This window comes from Mauremys reevesii, linkage group 3 (genome assembly GCF_016161935.1).
Source record: "Mauremys reevesii isolate NIE-2019 linkage group 3, ASM1616193v1, whole genome shotgun sequence".
In the NCBI taxonomy this organism is placed as follows: Eukaryota; Metazoa; Chordata; order Testudines; family Geoemydidae; genus Mauremys; species Mauremys reevesii.
Window position 1 is genome coordinate 2257238 of NC_052625.1, and position 19290 is coordinate 2276527.

Sequence of the window (19290 nt, forward strand, 5' to 3'; positions counted from 1 at the left end):
GAGTTTTCTTACAGCCATATTTAGCATCAATAGAAAAATGAACCGAGCTGCAAAGTTAGGAGCCACCCTGAGGCTGCTCTCTTTAAAGGGACTGGAAGAATGCAGGGCAGAGCGCAATAGCTGTGCACCCCCACAATACCTGAATGGAGTGTCTAGGTTCTGGTGAGTCAGAGACACCGAGGAGTCATTTTAGGACCACACTGAGACTTGCCGGGCACTGCATGGCTTGGAATTAGTATTGTAATTAACGGAGTGAACTGAAAGTGTTAACCAGATCAGGCGAAACCCATTGTGCTTGGTATATATAAAAATGAAAAGACAAATATCTTACTTCCCTTGGCAAAACCCACAAAACAAACCAAGCACACATCACGGCCCAGACCTGAAACTACCAAGGTGACCTCATCAATCCTGCAGTGACTTGCCAGTTCTGCTCACTTGACTCCTACCCAGCAGATAGCAACTAGAAAGAGTTAACAGCACCAGGCCAACTTTCTTCCTCCACCGCAAGACTGCACTGGTCCCCAACCCACTTGTTAATTGCTGTTAGGGATGCTTTGTGTGAGGGAATTGCTAGGGATTATGACTCAGTACATCAGCAACGGGTGAATCTAAGCGTATGTGGCTTTCTTAATTTGAATGTTCTGTCTTCTCACAGTTAATGCTTTTCCAGAGTCACTTATGGTTCCCAATTGAGGGGTGAGGTAGCAGTAGATGTAATGGAAAAAATAAGAAGCTAAAAAAAAAAATCTACAGGTAAATTATACCAGTCCTATCAGTAATCAAAACAGTTTCCATTGAACATCTGAGAGTGGGATTAGACTGCTAGAAACTCTGTTCAAACTGAAGAGGAAAAACCCCTCCGCGTGCTACCATGGAGTTTCCAGATGTGGACAGGCTGATAAATGGTTTGCTCTTCTGAGCAGCTGCGTTTTGGTGGAGAAAACAGAGGGTGATAGAATTTCACTAGCCCTCCTTGGGCTTTGCTGAATCAGCACTTCCCAGCTCTGGCAGCATTCCTCCCTCGAGAAGCCTGAAGCAGCAGCACTGCTCCATTATTATCACTTCCAGAACCAGGCCAGCCGCAATTATTAAAATGTGTGTGCACGCATTTACAGGAGCAGCAAACAGCTCCGCTGTTTGGGTTAAACCGGGGCTTCTGTAAAGAATGACTCCCTCTGAAACGGGACAAAACCATGGCCCAGTTCTGTCCTTTTGTCCTGGAAGAACACCTTCCAGTTCTGAGCACCGATTCCAGCTCCACTTTGCAGGCTCTGCACGCCATCTGAGGCAGTCATTCGGCATATTACAGAGCACGTGACTGGGTCTGTATCCACACCCAGAGCCAAGGTAAACTACAGAGAGAGGGTCTGCATATATTGTACTTTATTAGCTGCTATGTTGTCTCACAGTAACATGTACCTGACCTTAAAAAAATCTCCCAATGGCTTGGCTGTGAAATGTGAGAGCCCTGCCCTGATCCTGAAGCCACTTGCTCAGAGATTTCACTGTAAGGATGCAGGGACTCCCCTTGACCTAAATTAGATGAATCGCGAGAGTCAAATTAAGCAGGCATGTGCAGGATCAGAGCCTTTTGGAATGTCTGCCTCACAATGTAATCCCAGCGTCAGTGGGACTCGAGCCCACTGGCGTAGTGTTTGTAAACCCGGGCTCGTGCGTCCACACTGAAGAGTGACCCTAGTTTAGAATTTCTGGATCTGGTTTGTCAAAGGGTGTTTTGAGTCCAAGGCTGGCAGTACTGCCTAGTGGAGATACTCCAGGCTATGTCATCCAATGGCGAGAGTCAGTGGCCATGCTGCCTAGCGGTTACAGTCCCTGGTAACATTACCCAATATGAAGCATTGTCCGGCAGGCCAGCTGCCATCCCAACACCAAAACACCAGTAATAAGCCAACATCCAAACCAGTAATGACATAAATTGCATAACACAAACAACGAACAGTGCAAAACAGTGAAGCCAGTGCAAACAAATTGCCTACCTTTGCATGGCCCAGAGCCCCCTTTCTCCTCCTCATTTCTACCACCAACGTGGAGCTGCTGAAGGTGCATGGAGGGCTGCGAGGGAGGGAGGACTGCCAGGAGTACTTTTACCCTGTCCAAGCAGCACGGGTCACCGGACCATGGTATTGTCCAATGCATTCCTGGCCCGCAAGACACGGCACCCTGGAGGGCACTCGGAACATGGGGCAGAAGCCTTGTGGCCATTAGTGCAAGCAGCCCCTCAAACAGGTCTTTTTGCTGCAGTCCTGCTCCAGAGGCAGTCTCTCCTCCTCTGCCCCAGTGCTCTGCTGCCTTTCCACTTGCTGAGACGCCTTTCCCCTTTGGTACTGCACCTGCTGGTTGGCCGTCTCCAGGATGTCCACCCTAAGTTTGTCACAGAAACGCTTCCTCGTTGACCAGTCCATGACGATTCGAAATCCCAGGCTCCTGCTGGAGTGTGGAAGGGCCTGAAAGCAGACATGAACCAATGCATTATTGTCTGAGTACTTCACAAAGGGTTCAGTGCATGGTCAGAGAAAAATGCCTGCGGAATCTCAAGGCCAAACAATGATACTTTGTTAAAGTCAGCCCCAGTGTAGTCTTAGGTTCCCAGCAGCTCCGCGGACACAACTGACTGATGCAGAGTGAAAAGAGCGCACGCCCAATGGGAAATTTACAAATGCTATCTGCAGACCATTTAAATGTGTGTAGGTATGGGGAGGGGGTGTGCTGGGCTTTGCTGCCTAAGGTTTATCGGTCCTTTCCGGCAGCGCACGTTCTGGCGCACACAACAATCCTGGAGATTGCTGAATGGCGAACGGACATTCTAGTCCAAGCTACTGTCGGCAGGCCGGGCGTGTATGCCAGACACATCTACAAGTGGAGTGGGCGGGTGTCCTATACAGGAGGGCTCAGACAATACACCCTTCCCAGAGACGTGACTACCTCTCTGGAGTTCCCACTGTGGAAAAAGTTTGCAGCTATCAGCACCCGGGATTGGGTCAAAATGCTTGGTGGAATCAGCAGGATGCTGCCCGAACATCCACACGGACTATGGTCTCCCTACAGTTTATGATACAACCTGCCTTGACTACATCTACCCATGGTCTACATGCAAACACACGGCAATACGGCCTCTCAAAGAACTGCACAGCCAGCCCCCCTCGCCCCCAACACATTTCTGGATTACATACAATCCCCTTGCCTTATTCTGGGTATTGATTCGTCTCCCAAGGCACTGCATTTTCTTCTCCCACACCATCCATTTTACTCTTTACAGGTGGCTTGTAACGCTGCGGCATGGCTGATTTCTCCGCAGTGCCATGCAAAAAGGGAAGGCAACATGCGGTTCTTACTTTTAACGCACGCCTCCTCCTCCCACCCCGCGCATCTTTGTAAGAGTGTGCGAGTAACTAGGAAAATATGAATGTTAAATGCTTGTTTAACTGTTGCTCACACTTCCCAGTATCCATGTGGAATTCCATGTGGCAGTGGTGGTGGCCAAGGCATTGGCCTGCACTCCACCATCAGCAGATACCCACTGCTACCCGCGGCTTGTAATAAAAATTGCTTTGGGTCATAAATCAGAACTTCCTCCCAGTCATATATTAACAACAACAAACCTGGAAGCCTGAAGTCAAGCGTCTTGCTCGCCTCACACCACACCTTTACCAGAATCTGGCTGGGGTCCCAGGACCAGGGGGCAGTGCGCTCGGTGAAGGACTTCTTCTTGTCGCTGGTCCTAACTCATGCAGGCGATGGTCGCTCCGTTTGCAGCTCAGTGGAAGGGTTAGATGCCAAGCAGCTGTATTTTAACCAGGAGGTTGCTCCCATTTCTGGGGGTCACTGGGCCAGTCTTGAGATAGAAAGAACAGGAACACTTGTCTATGGGTTTGTGGCGCGCTCTCAGGACATGAGTCTGGGGAAGCCAGGCCTGAGCTCCGTCCACACTGAAAAATGGTGCACTTTGGACCCAAGTTCCATTGGGACTCAGGCACGGACCCACTCCCTTTGCCACGTCCAGCGGGCTTACTGACCCAAGTCAGATAGATTTCTGTGTAGACAGAATCAGGGCTTGAGCCTGAGCCAATCACTGAGATTCTTCACTCCTGATTGGCTGTTTTTCTAAAAGCTCTGCTCTAGGAATTATTGTGGGGCCGATCTCTGGCCTGGCCTATGCAAGAAGCCAGACTAGATGATCACAATGGGTCCTTCTGGCCTTGGAATCGATGAAAAAAAATAGGCAAACCAAGTCGTCTCCTGATCTGCTTGGAGGACCACAGCACTGTTCTGGGAGCGCCTCCCTCCACTGTGCCCGGAAAGGCTTGGGGTGTTAAATCCTTAGCCAAGAGAATTTCACACCAAGAGATGAGTTGTGTTTCACAATACAGCCTGGGCTGTCTCGCTCGGAGGCTTTGCAATCGTTTCAGGTCTTGGTGAGGTCGGGCCAGCCAGCCGCTGGCCCAACGTCGGACAGGGATGGGGGAGCCCGTGACATTTAGAAACAGGGAGAGCGGGGCTGGGACCGCACAGCTGCCTATAGAAGTGCGGCTGAGCCTGCAGCTGTCCAGAGAGCTGCTCTCCAAAGAAGAGGCCCTGCCGACATGCTGCTGAGAGGCTCCCCTCGTTCAGTACTCCGCAAAGCGCCCACCCACTTCCGGCGCTTTGTCTCCCAAGTTGGGCCCCCAATAATTGAGGCCACTTTTGTACGTTTTGGCCTGTGAATGAAAAAGCTGTTGGTTGCCGTCTTGAAATCTCACTCACCAAGTGCAGCTAGTGAAATAGGAACTCGGGGAAAATATCAGTAACAATCAAATTACTATCCCGAAGGCTGCCTTGTCTCCTCAGGCATCTCCGCCATGCAGGCGTAGGGAAGTCTGGCATAAGCTGTTTGGAGCAGCAGCGGTGCCAGCCCCAAGAGCTCAGTCAGACTGAGTCGGGCTTCGGAAATCATGAGACTGGTTTAAAAATCATGAGATTTTAAAAAGAAACATTTCTTTGCCCGCCGGTTCTGAGTCTTTCGGGTGCACATTTTCCAGGAGGGCCAGAAAGGTAATTCTTTTTTAAACGAAAGCTGAGATTCTCACATATTCACAAGAGTCCAGAGGTTGGGGATCTAAGAGAAACACCAATTGTTGTGAGGCTCACGATGCAACTGAGAGACGTGGCCAGAGTGGGCCAAGAAACACATCTCCCCTTGTGGCTGTAGAGTATCCAACCACTGGCGCCAACTCCGTGGGTGCTCCAGGGCTGGCGCACCCACAGGAAAAAAATGGTGGGTGCTGAGCCCCCACCAGCAGCCCCCCCAATCAGCTCCTCCCCTCTCCCCAGCACCTCCCACCCGCTGGCAGCCCCCCTGATCAGTGACTCTCCCTCCCAGCACCTCCCACCCGTCGCGATCAGCTGTTCCGTGGCATGCAGGCGGCACTGGGGGGAGGGAAAGGAGCAGGGGCGAGATGCGCTCGGGGGAGGTGGTGGAACGGAGCAGGAAGAGGCAGGGCCTGGGGCAGAGCGGGGGTCGAGCACCCCCCAGCACACTGAAGGTTGGCCCCTTTGTATCCAACACAATGGGACCCCAATCCTGATTGGGGCTTCTGGGCATAACGGCAATGGCACGGTGAAATAATTGAACAACTAATAGGGGAATTAATTATACTGGACCTGTCTCTGCTGCCGCCAGTCAGCATCTCCCACGACCAAGTCACATGGGCAGTATCACCACCCTAGGATTTCCAGTCTCGGGAGTCAGGCCCTACACAGAGTGAGATTAGCTTTAAAATGAGGAGGAGATTGAAAATAGAAAACGTTCGGGCTTCTATTTATTTGCCTTCTGATTTTTAAGTCTCGGGTGGGGGGGAGTGTCACATTTTCCAGCTTTTCTCCCCAACCATAAGGGCTGGAAGCTTTTTTAAAGACTAGGAAAGTTGAGATTCAGATGCAATCCTCTGATTCCAGGAACTGGGGGCTTGAAAAAACACACCAAACATCGTGACTCTCATGCTAAAATCACAAGAGTTGGCGACACTGTGTTGACTTGACCTTTGAGATCTTTGGCTTTTGTCAGTTAAAGGCCAGGCTCATTCCATGGCTCTGAATGGCACCAGGGCAGCATGGTTAGCGATTACAGCACCTATCGCCAAGGTCACATGCTGCAGAGCAAAATAGACATTTAGGGCTGGATTCTGCCCATCCAGACTCCAGCTGGGGAGCGAAGTTGAGTGGGACTAGTTGTGGCGCGAGGGTAAGGGCCCTTCCCAAGAAGACACTGAGCAACATCTTCGGATTATAGGAAGACCTCAAGAGCTCATCTCGTTTCCAGCGCTGTGGCAGGACCAAGTAAACCCAGACCTGCCCTGCCAGGGGTTTGTTCAGCCAGTTCTTAAAACCCTCCAGTGATGGGGATGCCACAGCCTCCCTTGGAAGCCTGTTCCAGAGCTGAACTGCCCTGAGAGTTAGAAAGTTTCTCCTAATAGCTCACCTAAATCTCCCGTGCTGCAGATTAAGCAGACCTTTGTGAGATATAAACTCTGTCAGCTGATGTAACCCTTCTCCCATCGCAAATATGTTACATAAGGACACGGGCAAGCAACTAAACAGGGCAGTCTAGAGCTGTGCCGTCCATGGAGAATCATTTCAGCTACGCCCTCCCCTGCTCCAGTGTCTGTTTTTAATATCAGCGGCATTTTCCAAAGGAAAATCATGTGAATGCCAGAGGAGTGTGAGCTCTCTGAAAGGGCAGCACTGTTGCCTGCTGCCATTTGATTACAAAACTGTTCATGTGAAATATTTAAATGATGATTAAACCAGAAAAACAAAACAAACCCTCCTCTGACCGTGGATGTCCCTAACCCAGCACCAAGTGTTGAGATGTGACCTACTCAGAGGATGGCACACAGGTGAGACCACAGAGGTGTACATTTCCAGCATCCTGTGTGAGTTGCATGAAAGAAAAAAGGGGAAATTATTTGCTATACCCTTGGTCCTTAATTAATCCCTTAGCACATGCCAATGTTGTCAACCCCATACATTCACTGAGCCCTCGAAAGCATGAGTTTGGCTTTAAACCCTGAGAGTTAAAAACACAAAACATTTTGGGGTATTTTTTTCTTTGCCTTCTGGATCTGAGCTTTTAAGGTGCCCCTGGGCCATGTGTTCAGGCTTTTCTCCATAACCACTGGCTAGGATCGTCCTCTCTTTTAAATGAAAGCCTAGATCCTCACATCATCCCCTGGCTCCAGGAGCTGGAGCTTTAAGAAAAATATCAAATACTGCAAAAACTAAGGATCAGATACTGAGAACTGTTGAGCAACACCACATCCCTGACATCAGTATGCTCCTTCAAGTGCAGGGGAAGCACAGCTCCCACAGGCAAAAGCCAATTCAAGGCGACCAACACAGGATTAGCAAAAAAAACACCCACACCTTGGAGACAGGCACAAAGGAAAAACAGTCACAGAAAAGGAACTCTTCAGATTCTGAGCAGCGGCAGGATGGTGGGTTGGCAAAAATCCTGCAAGATGATGGATGAAGCCCTGTCCCCAGGCGAGGCAATGGGGATTTTGCTGTTGATTTCAATGGGGCCAGGATTTTACCTTTTATCTCCAGAGAAGCAGAATTCCAGGATAAGTAATTTCCTCTTTGCTAAGGATTCCCTCTCTACAGGACTCTCCTTCTTCAACTGCAAGAATCTCGAAGGAGGTCTCTTGAAAGAAGACTGGGAGGGAAACGGCGTCGAGTAGCTATACCAAGGCCAGTGAAAACAGTGTGAACAGGGAGAAAGTCCTGTTTTGTAGAGCACACAGGTCAGTCGGCAGCCAGACATGGCCTGGGGCTCGCTCTCCGATTGCTAAAATGGGCCAGTTGAAAATCAGGGCATCCCACAATGAAGCCAAACTTCTGCTGTGGCGAGGGAACATGGAACAAAGTTCTGGAGAGTCCCAAGCCAGCCTGTCCCAGAGACAGAGCCCAACAACTGCCCTTTGTAAACGTGGGGAGACCAGACAGAGCAGGCAGATGCTGTGCAGATGTTGGTAATGGAAGCCTCCCTCAGGCGGGCAGTGGTGGCAGCCTTGCCTCAAATCCGTCAGCTGTCAAAAACTAAACGATTTCATCTTTCCATTGCCAAAAGCTGTGAAAAAAGGCAGGAAAATGTTGGCAAAAATTAATTATTTTTGTTTTTGTCAAAAATTTTCACAGGAAAAAAAACCCCTGTGTTTCCCAGCCAGCTCCGACGCAGGGCCTGGGCGTGCGGCTACCCACTGCCAGGCCGTTGGCGTCCTGCGGCTGTTCCCAGGCACATCCAGTCCCTGGGCTGCTCTCTCAGCCATGAAAAGGACCGACGGTCCAGTGGGTAGGACCCCTTCACCACACGCGTCCTCTGAGCCCTTGGGCCTGTCACTCCCAGTCTCCTGGCGCCTCAGTTCCCCATCGGGGCAATGGGGAGGTGCTCGGTACCATGGCAACAGGGACCGGAGAAGTACCAGAGACAGCTGGCACCTGCCGCCTTCTTGTTCTTCTCTCTTCCAGCTCCCCTGGCCTTTGCTCGCCCCATCTCAGTCCCTGCAGCCTCCACTCCAGGTCTCGCTCCGCTGTGATTTTAACCTGCCTCAGATCCTCCCTAGCTCCTGGACGTACAGGGAGGTTTGGAACCCGCCTCTTGCGTTCCCCCTCCCCGGAGATCCGAATCCCACATGCTGCCCGGCGGGAGGCAGGCGTCCGGAGTGAGGCAGCGGGGACAGCCAGTCACCACACCCAGGAAACGCCCACCAGGGAGCAACGCACAGCGAGGGACCTGGGCACATGGGTTGCCGTGACTGCAGAGAACCAGCCCAAGGCTCGGCCATTCACCAGCCCAGCTTGGATCACGCCACCAGAAACCTTCTTGTACTCTGCCGGGCGTTCCTCATCGTCCCTCCTCCTTGCACGTTCCTTTGTGGTCCCTTTGCTCTCTCTCTTCTGTCCCTAGAGTTCATTGCTCCTTTCCTTGCCTTCCCCTCTCCCTATAGCACACTCCAGCTGGGCTCCTGGACGAATGTATCCTCTTCCACAGCCTCTACTGGCATCGTCGCCTTGGCTCCTTGCATGGGGTATGTCAGGGACATGAGGCCGGCCTGCTCGCCAGCCTCCCATTGGACGCCCCTGTCATTTCACTGGCTGTTGATTTGGGAACAGAACATCCTGGGAGACGTGGCTGATTGGCTAAGCGGGGCCCTGGAAGCCAGGACTCCTGGGTTCTGTTCCTGGCTCTGCTGTGGACTTGCTATGAGACTTTGGGCTTTGAAGCTACTAACAGTGCCCCACCTCGCCTCCATTTGTAAAGGGCTCCGAGCTCCCGTGAGGGGAGGTGGTGCCGGAACACGACAGAGCCTTGCTAATGTGGCTCCCTGTGCCGCGCTTCCCCTGACCTGGCAGCCAGGGGGGTCAGGGCTGCTGTCTCTCATTGGGCCCAGGGGGGGATGTTAGACCCTCACGTGCTGCTGCCTCCATTACATACGCCAGGCTGGCCCACCACGGTCCCTACGCCTCAGACGGGAGGTATCTGGAAGCCCATTCCCAAGTGGCCCTCAGGCCCTGGCTGTGACGTGCGTCCCCGTGTTGCTTGCTTCCCGAGGGCCCATGAGCTGGTCTTGGGGACACGTCCGAGGGTCAGCGCGGACGCAGCCGTCAGACCCAGCGTTCGCAGGAAGAGCTGAGCTGCCGTTCTGACAGGCTCAACCTGGACCCTTTGCCAGCTGGGCTCCTGTGTGCCCAAGGCAAGACGGGACTTGGGGCAGCTTATCACCAACGACCTGGCTGGCCCCTGCCACCCTGCAGAGTGGTGATGCCGAGCAGCCCACCAGGGAAGCCGTGGGCCCCCAGCCTGTGCAGAGGGGCCACAACTGTCAGCAAGCTCTTCATGGCAACACTGGCAAGGGGAGGTGAGGCTGGGGAAAGGGAACGGACAGGATGCCAACGCCTATGAGCAGCACAAGTTCCCTCTCTCTTATGGAGAGAGCCCCAAGGGGAAGATGGGGAAGGGGGGATTATCTTCACACACCAGCCCTGCAAAACAAATGAGATCTTTCTACCACGCTCCTCTCCCCAGGCCCATACCCCAGGGCCCAACGGTCCAGGCCTGATGGAATTATAGCTGAGCACCTAACAGTAAATAGCTCCTCCGACCAGGAGTACGGCAGACACAAGGGAGGTGTCTCTGAGTCACAGCAATTCCCAGGGCTGCGCTGGGGGCAGGCCGCTCTCACGCCACTTCTTGCTCAGCGCTGGACGTAATGTCATAGAATAGCCTCCAGTCATGCAAAGCATGTGGCTAGAAATGCAGCTGACAATAACGAAAAAGCGACAGGGCCATGCCTGGGTCCGATCGATGGCTGAGCTGTCCAAAGGCAGGTGGAGTGAATGGGATAAACTGATTCAAAGTCACTGGTGTCCCGTTTATATTAACAACGTGTGTCCTTCCTGTAACGCAGAAGCTATGGTGCCTGTGCTGTGCCAGCGTCCCTGGTATTGTGTCGGTTCGTGCTCTCGTTTAATACTTATGCCAGGAGATAATTGGGACGCTCAACATTTCTGTGTCTTTAGTCATATGTTAATAATGACCAGCCAGTGTGAGAATGGCAGGAATTTGTTGCAAACATGCAAGAGAATGAGGTTGCCTTATTCATTTCACCACAGAAACCTAGAAGCCAAACGGTGTCCTTATCTGCAGCTGGGACTATAGGAAGCAAACAAAAAAAAAAATAGACACAAAAAAAAATCTGGGTTTTGTTTTCCTCAAAAACAAAGGGGGAAAAACCCCTCCTCTTCCTGCTTCTTAACTCCCAACGGTGCCGGATAAACAGCCGTGAGCTGATGACCTGTGTCACATTTCTGCCTGCCCATTGTGTCTGCCGCTGAGTGCCTGAGTTACCATTGTGTTGCATTTCCCTCCCTGCAGGTTCGCTGCCTTCTGGCCAAACCTTTCCAAAATCACTTGAGAAGAGTGAAAACAACCTGGCCTTTCAAAGCAACAGCAGGCCAATATTACTGTTTGAAAAGACGCAAGGGATCCTCCTGTTGTCAGTCAGGGACCACTACAGCAAAAGGACAAGTCAGCCCTGGCCCAATGGGCTCACGTCTTGCCCACTTCCTTCCTGGCACAGTACAAACACCCCCCACCCCAGGAAGGAGGAAAAATTAATGTTCATTTTTCAAAGGCACTTCTGATTTCTTCAGTAATTTTAGCCTCCACTCGCACAGCAACACCTCCCGACGGGTCAGACGTAGTGGGGCCTGAGCTCAGGACCTGCCCAGCTACGAGAAGTCTGTACTAGCTGAGCTTGAAGGCAATAGCGGACGCATACGCCGCTGTATGTGCTCTAACCACTAGAGGGCGACACAGATTCAAATGGCGTTAGCAGGGGTGGCTATAACGAAGACGTTAGTCTGGTCTCTCACCGCAGCTGGCTGGGCCAGGCGAGGGAGGCTGTCAGACGACATGCAGCTTGTATTTTACAGGGGATAAACCAAAAGCAGCTAATGCCTAGGAATGTGCAGGGATGGGGCTGTAAGTATATTCCTCTGTCGGCAGGGCTGTGTCAGCCAATGAGCCCATGTGGCCTGAGCCCAGAATGCAGGGCTGTGGGGCGGCTGCGTGCTGAGGAGTGGGGAACAGCCGCGCCAGGGAGCAGAGCAGGGGATGCAGCCGACTGGGTGGAGGTGCATTCCCTGCTGCGGAGATGTTGGCTGGCCCCAGGGAGAGGCTGGCCCAGAGGCAGGCTGCAGGGTTGGCTCAGTACCACTAACTGAACCAACAGGACTACAGCTCCCAGACCCTGGGTCTACACTGCAATAAAACCCCACAGCCAAGTCCCAGAGCCCAAATATCTGCACCGCGGTGTTACAGCCTGAGCCCCATGAGCTGGAGTCTGTTCCGTGGGGCAGCCACGGCCATGCCGCGGGTCTGTTATCGCAGTGTAGACGTGCCCGAAGAGTTAGCGACGGGGATTGAAGGCACAGGGTGAAATCCCAGCCCCACTGACATCAGTGGGGAAAGGATCAGAGGGGTAGCCGTGTTCGTCTGCATCCACAAAATCAATGAGGTGCCACTGGCCTCAAACAGATTTATCTGGGCATAAGCTCTCATGGGTAAAAATCCCCATTTCTTCAGCTGCATGGAGTGAAATTACAGATACAGGCATAAATGGGGAAAGGATTTCACACCCAGTGTTTTAGAGCCTCTGGCTGGATCCGAAGTTCATTCTAGTTGATGGGAAACTTCCACTGACTGGTACGGGTGTTGGACAGGGCCCGGTGAGCACTCATCTTGAGCTGCCTTGTCTGGCTGGGCACGAAGGGTTTTTCTTTTAAGGCTGGTTCCCCAGCAGAGTAGGATCTGTGCTGTACATGGAGAGAGGGTTAGGCATCCCTTCATGGGCGGGGGGAGCCAGCTGCCTGGAGAGTCCGGTGCGGCAAATGAGGATTATTAGCAGTGAGATAATTTATGCATTTCTTTGCTCTTCTCCCCGCAGTCTTAGCTGGTGTTCTGGAGTAATGTTCCCGTGAGGTCGGAGGGGTCGTTGTGTTATTCTGCATTAAGCTAACAAATAGCACAGCACAGAAAAATGGGATTTGTGAAAAATGGATCCTGGGACTGTTAAATCGTTGGGGGTCACTGCTTTGTTTGGAATGTGAAGGATTTACCGCTACAAATATTTCCATTGCAGCTTTTCTGGTACTTTCACTTTCCTGATCAACTTTAACCCCAATAATCTATTCTCCTCTCATCAATTCATTGTGATCAGCTTGTCTGACCTCCTGCGTAACCCAGCCACAGAAACTCAGCCAGTGATTCTGCATCTGGTCTCTAACTTCTGGTTTAGCATGGCATAGTGGGGCCTCATGCCTCCATACTAGGCCCTGTGTTATTTAATATGATTATTAATTATCTGGAAAGTGGGGGGGGGGGGAGGAAGAGGGAGAGGGAATGAGCAGTAAGGTAGCAAATTTTGCAGATGATACAAAGTTATTGAGCGAAGGTTTTCACGGCAAGGGGAGACGGGCCCAGCGATCTTTCTCCAGAGGGGGAAGGAGAGTGGTTGGTGAGGGACTTTCCTAAAGATATTTACCAAAATGTTTGCTCTTGGCTGTGACCTACAGTTTCCTCTCTGCAGCAGCTGAGTTTGAGCCTGGCTCTGAACCCCCGACTTTGATGAGACACTCAAGGGAAGGGATTCAGAACGAATCGGGGGGAAGTTTTCTAGGTGCCTTTGTGAGACAAGCTCTATTAAATATGGGCAGAACATTACAACATAACCTGCCAGCTCCGCACCATCGCAAGCAATAGGCTGAGGCAATCCTGCAAACCTCATGACCGCGCTGGAAGAGCTCTGGCATTTGATCACCTTATGACCGTCCTTGTAGAAAACCCGGGAGGATTCAGCGCTTGTCTTACCCCCAGCAGCTAGTTGTGGGCTCTCTCCCACGGAGCACGGAGACAGGCACTCAGCGTTGTTTCCAAACACGCTCTTTCAGGAAAGGGCTCTGAGTAAGAGTTTCCCTTTTCTGTTGCAGAACTCAGCATGGGCTCAGGGTAGGGGTGGCTGGAACATTTCCCATCTAGACTTTATTGGGGCAGAAAATTGGAATTTTCAACTAAAGAAAAATGTTAAAGGAAAATGTTCCTTGAAAGTTTTCGGCAGTTCACTGGAAACCAGAAAACCCAGAAGCCAATTCCCCGCCCCCTCCCCAGTTTTCTGAAGTTTTCGGCCTTCTTAAAATTTTTCAATGAAAAGTCAAAATTTTCCACTGAAAATGTCAATGAAAACCCAACCGTTTTTGTTTGTTTTCAGCAACATTTTCCCCTAAAAGAACATGAACCACCCCCTCTTCCGGTCACCTGCAATCAGCATAATCCTGGCCAATGGGAATCCTGGAACAGCGCTCAGTACCCTGAAGAGCCAGTGAATAGAATTGCCCCTCACTCAACACCTGCCTTGAGTGAGCCAGGCTGGCCCAGGTGGCTGCCTGCACGGATGAACGGGGCAGGGAAAGGGGAGGAGACGAAAACACATCTCCAGCCCATTGGATTGATCCTTCCCCACAGCCCCGTCTCTGGGCGGCATGCAAAGGCTGTGGAGAAAACCAGACGGCCCATGGAGCCTCAACGCCAATGCCAACAGAGCAACAGGGGCACTGAGGCACGCAGTGGGGAAGGACACTTCCAGGGTTCGTAGGCCCAGCCTGTTGCATGATCCTGACAGGCCTTGTCTCTGGGAAGGCTGGTTGGGGCTTAGCCTTATAAACGCCCTCTGCCTTGCTGTCGCTGCCTCTCAATCTCCACTGCTCCGAATAGGCAACTTTGCTGCTGTTGGGCCCGATCTAACTCCCACTGACACCAGGCTTTTCACTGGACCAGGCCCCTAAAGAGCACTTTTATCACAGGTGGAGCCTTCATTCTCAATTTCCTCTATTGTTCCAGGTCTGCCTCTGACTGAAACCTGGTGCTTGGAGCTGCAGGGCGGCGAACAAGCCTGTTCTTCAGGGCACTACCGCCCTTGGCAACCCAGTTCCCTCCCTGCAACAGAACCGGGGCTTTGCTGTGGAGAAAGTTTTCCATGCAACGGCTGCGTGTGCAGCGGCTGCTAGCACTGGCCTGCGGGACGAGGAGGAGCAGAGAAGCAAAGGGAAATGCGTCCAGTTTGTTTGTAAAATGCAGTTTTGAACAGATTCCTTTTGCAAAATTATCTCTCTAGGCTTGTTTTTGTTTTTTTAAATCTGCCACTAGTGAAAGCAGCAACAGAAACAACTCAACAGCAGCAAAGGGACCCACAGGAAAACAAAAGACAAGCGCCAAACTTTTCTCAAAGAGTTTTTAAAAAATGGAAACGGCTCAAAATAAACATTGGTATTAAGAAAAATAAACATGAATCTGGAATTCCGAACAACGTAAGTGAGAGGCTAGGGCCAGGTCTGCACATGGAGCTTCTAGGGTGCAGCTCAGGCCAGCAAAGTTGCACATCAGTGCTTATTTCATCTGGGCTCCCTCAATCCCGGTATAACGACCTCTACGCCGAGGGCTTCGTCCGTGCCGCTCCGCCAGCATTGCTCCGTAGTGTGGAAACGGCCTAGCGCTGCAGCGAGGCCACGGCTGGTGAGACTGGTACATTTCTGATCACCTTCTTGCAAACGCATCAGCTACAACAGCTCGTGCAGAAGGAAACCCGCATGATGAATGGACGCCCAGAACAGAGCTGCTAACGACAGTGTGTGTGTGTCCTTCAGCAAAGAGGAGGTCATGGGGGGCTCTCATTAAGGTGCTCAGACAAGATGCTGCAGAGGTGGTGGAGTTTATGCAGCTGGAAGCTAGGGGAGCAGAGCACAGAGGTTATTTCAGTGCATGGCCTAATGCCAGCTTTGCCCTGGGCGAGAGCAGAGGAGCTGTACCTGGACTGGGCTGTGGGATTCCACAGGTGGGGGTGGGTGCAGCTGTGGTTTGGGCGAGGCAGCACACAACGCAGGAGGGCTGGACAGAGACTCCGCAGCAGCCTTGGCTACCCTGGCCTGCAGCTGCAGGATGAGGAGCTGAGGAGCAGGACTCGCTTGCAGAGCAGCTGCTCCCTGCCCCCCCCAGGCCTGGCCCAACTCCGGGATACAGGTGAGTATTAGTGTCCCATCCACCCCAGCGCCACCGAGCCAGGGGCACAGTGCCAGCGGAACGACTCCCACCGCCTTCCCTGGGAGCTGCATCAGGCCCCATGCTGAGCGGTCATCTCACACTGCCGCCTGGAACATCAGAAAAGCCGGGGGAAGAGGGGGGCTATATGGAACCCCCCCCCAATTAACCCAGGTTTAGAACACAGCAAAAGAACACCATGCTCCCATAAGCACTTCCAAGACTCGAAGGTGATTTTAGTCGGATGGTAATTGCTTTGCTCTTATCTTGATACGTTGCCCAGAAAGTCAGAGCGGTGAAGCAATTTACATCTAATTAACGACTGAAGTTCAGGGAGATTTTCACCCAGCAGTCTGCCAACCACTCACTTGTGCAGAACGTGCTGACATGTATTCCCAGCGAAGCCCAGCAATTCCCTAATCACTTGGGCCATCCAGTCTGACCCTCTGTATTGGGTTAGACATCCCTGTGTTAATCCCACTAGATTTATCACCTATAGTCTTGACTCTCTCCAGTGACTATGCCTCAACTCCTTCCCTTAGGAAGTCTGCGCCAAAGTGTCCCACTCGGACTGTGAATGTTTTTGCTAATATCTAGCATGAATTGTTCCCATTTTAAGCCATCACTCTGTGTTACTATTCCTACACCCCCCAGAGTAAATTCCTTCCACCTTTGATGTTACTTCCTTGAAGGGATGCATATGCGGTTGTGGCAATTCTTCAAAAACAGACTCCAATGTGAAACTGCAGAACTGGAATTAATTTGCAAACTGGACACCATCAAATTAGGCCCAAAGTGGATAGGTCACTACCAAAACTAGTTTCCCCCCTACTGTTACTCACACCTTCTTGTCAACTGTTTGAAATGAGCCACCCTCATTACCACCACAAAAGTGATTTTTCCTCCCTTGGTATTCTACTGTCAATTGAATTGTCTCATTAGAGTTGGTAAGGCAACTCCCATCTTTTCATGTCCTATGTATATATACACACCTGCTACTGTATTTTCCACATCATGCATCTGATGAAGTGGATTCTAGCCCACAAAAGCTTATGTCCAAATAAATGTGTTAGTCTCTAAGGTGCCACAAGGACTCCTCGTTGTTTTTGCTGATACAGACTAATGTGGCTACCACTCTGAAACCATGCACTATTATCCCTTGTGATCTCCATTAGTCTAGTCTGGAGGATAGAGACTCATTTTGGTGGAGATCCATTCCTGGGCCTGATCGGGGCCAGTCTTACCCACAGTGCAACTTAAAGTAGTCTCAGAGCTGCTCCAAAGTGCACCAGCTGCAAAAGCTTTCGAAGGGTCAAGACACCATTTCTATATGGGACCTCAGGACTCCTTAGGTAGCTGAAATGTCACATTCCAGCTGCTTTGCACTGTGCAAAGTCTGGCCTTTGGAGAAATCCCCGTTACAACCGTCAGGCGGGAGAACTGAAGGGCAGATGGACTCATCAGTGGTACCTCAAGCCAGTGCTGTCTTTCCCCCATCACTCTGGTGGGCACTACACTGGTCCTATGCCACTCCCTTCCTGGCTACTAGCACCAAAGACATGGCTGGGCAAAAGAGGCCACGATGGGGGTGTCCCTGTGCCTGGCTCATCCCCACCGGTCAGAACAGCCCTGTGGGGCTCTAGGAAGTTGAACGTAAGTTTGATCAGCCCTCAGGCTGCTCTAAATGTAGATCTCACAATGTAAGTGTAAATGGGGAATCATCATTGAACCGGTGTGTTTCCAGTGGAGTCCTGCAGGGATCGGCCTGGCCTGGTGCCATTTAACATTTTTATCAATGATCTGGAAGAAAACATAAAATCCTCACTGATAAATTGTCCAGACGATTGGGGGAGAGGTGAATAACAATGCGGACATGTCACTGATACAGAGTGCTCTGGATCCCTTGTGGAGCTGGGTGCAAGCAAACAATGTGTGTTTTAATACAAATAAATGTAAATACATGCACCTACGAACAAAGAACTCAGGCGACACGATAGGGGCTCTATCCTGGGAAGCTGGGACTCCGGGAAGATTTGGGGGTCGTGATGGATAATCAGCTGAACATGAGCTCCCAGTGCAATGCTGCACCCAAAGGGGCTACTGCAATCCTGAGATGTGTAAACAGGGGAATCTCGAATAGGAGCAGAGAGGTTATTTTAGCTCTGTATTTGGCACTGGTGCAACCACTGCTGGGATCCTGTGTCCAGTTCTGGTGCCCACAATTCAAGAAGGATGTTGAAAAATTGGAGAGGGGTCAGAGAAGAGCCACGAGAATGATTTAAGAATTAGAAAACCTGCCTTAGGCCTGGTCTACACTAGAATTGACATGGGTAGAACGGCATCTCTCAGTGGTGTGAAAAATCCACAGCCCGGAGAGCTATAGCTATACCAATGTAACCCACTGTATAGACAGAGCTCGGTCGACAGAAGAATTCTTCCATTGACCTAGCTACCTCCTCTCAGGGCGGTGGATTACCTACACAGATGGGAGGACCCCCTCCTGTCTACACTGACGTGCTACAGCTGCGCTGCTCTGGCGTTTAAGTACAGACACACCCTTATGATGATAAAACGAAGGAGCTCAATCTAATCTAGTCATCTTAACAAAGAGATGTTTATGGGGTGACTTGATCACAATCTATAGGTATCTACCTGGGGAACAAATATTTAATAATGGGCTCTTCAGTGCAGCAGAGAAAGATCTAACACCATCCAATGGCTGGAAGTTGAAACTAGGCAAACTCAGCTGGGAAATAACATGTGCATTTTAACGGTGAGCGTAACAAGCCACTGGAAGAATTTATCAAGGGTCATGGTGGATTGTCCATCACTGGCAATTTTTAAATCGCAATTGGATGTTTTTCTAAAAGCTCTGCTCTAGGAATTACTGGGGGCAGTTCTGGGTCTGTGCGATACAGGGGGCTGCTGGATGACCACAGCATCCCTCCGAGCCGTGGACACTGCGTTTATGCTAGGAACTGGCTTGGGTCTCAGCTGGGCCCAGGGGAGCATAAAAAGGGCTTTAAAATCACCTTTGCTGGCCAGCCTTCCAGTAAAGCAATGAGCATAATTCAGCTGGACCACAGCACGTGTCTCGGTGCTGGTGGTACAGAGAAAGGCCTGGATTGCCCTTTGGCCTTCAGTATGGACCTTGGATACGCTACAGAATCACTGGGTAAGAGTCTGGCCTGTGTAGTGCGGGAGCCTGGACTGGATGATCACAACGGGTCCTCTTGCCCTTGAAATCGATCAGCCTGTGAAGGGTTTCACAGGGCGCGCCACAGCCTGTTAAAACGGGACAGGCTCTGGGGAAAGCACATTGCTAAAATAACCCCCGTAACTAACTGGGGTTAGCAAACAGCCCTAGAAGATGAATGAGTCCATTGCTTGGATTTCCTCTTCTCCTCTGTTGGTGATGTCTCTCACAGGAGCCGTTTTTCTGCTGTTTCAGTTGCCCGTGTTCCTCATTTTCGTCTTGGCAGGTTAAGCATGTGCCTGTCTGTTGCGTGCCCTGCACTCAGAGCCATTCCCAGTGCTTTACAGCCGGCTGTATTTCACAGAACGTATCAACCAACCGCGCAAATGGCTTGTCATCGTAGTCTCACTCCTCCCCACCCACTTACTGCCTCTGCTTTTATTTC

General features: G+C 51.3%; 1 long non-coding RNA gene across 5 annotated transcripts in view; it reads right to left on the reverse strand.

Moving 5' to 3' along the window:
- LOC120400606 overlaps positions 1–19290 on the reverse strand; it is a 303500-nt gene that overhangs the window by 62445 nt on the left and 221765 nt on the right. For 4 of the 5 annotated variants that reach the window (XR_005595917.1, XR_005595921.1, XR_005595920.1 and 1 more), the window contains one exon: positions 1377–2468. This is a non-coding gene — a long non-coding RNA (uncharacterized LOC120400606). Of the gene's footprint in view, positions 1–1376; positions 2469–19290 lie in introns of those variants that run through there. The other variant, XR_005595919.1, reaches the window with a different exon arrangement.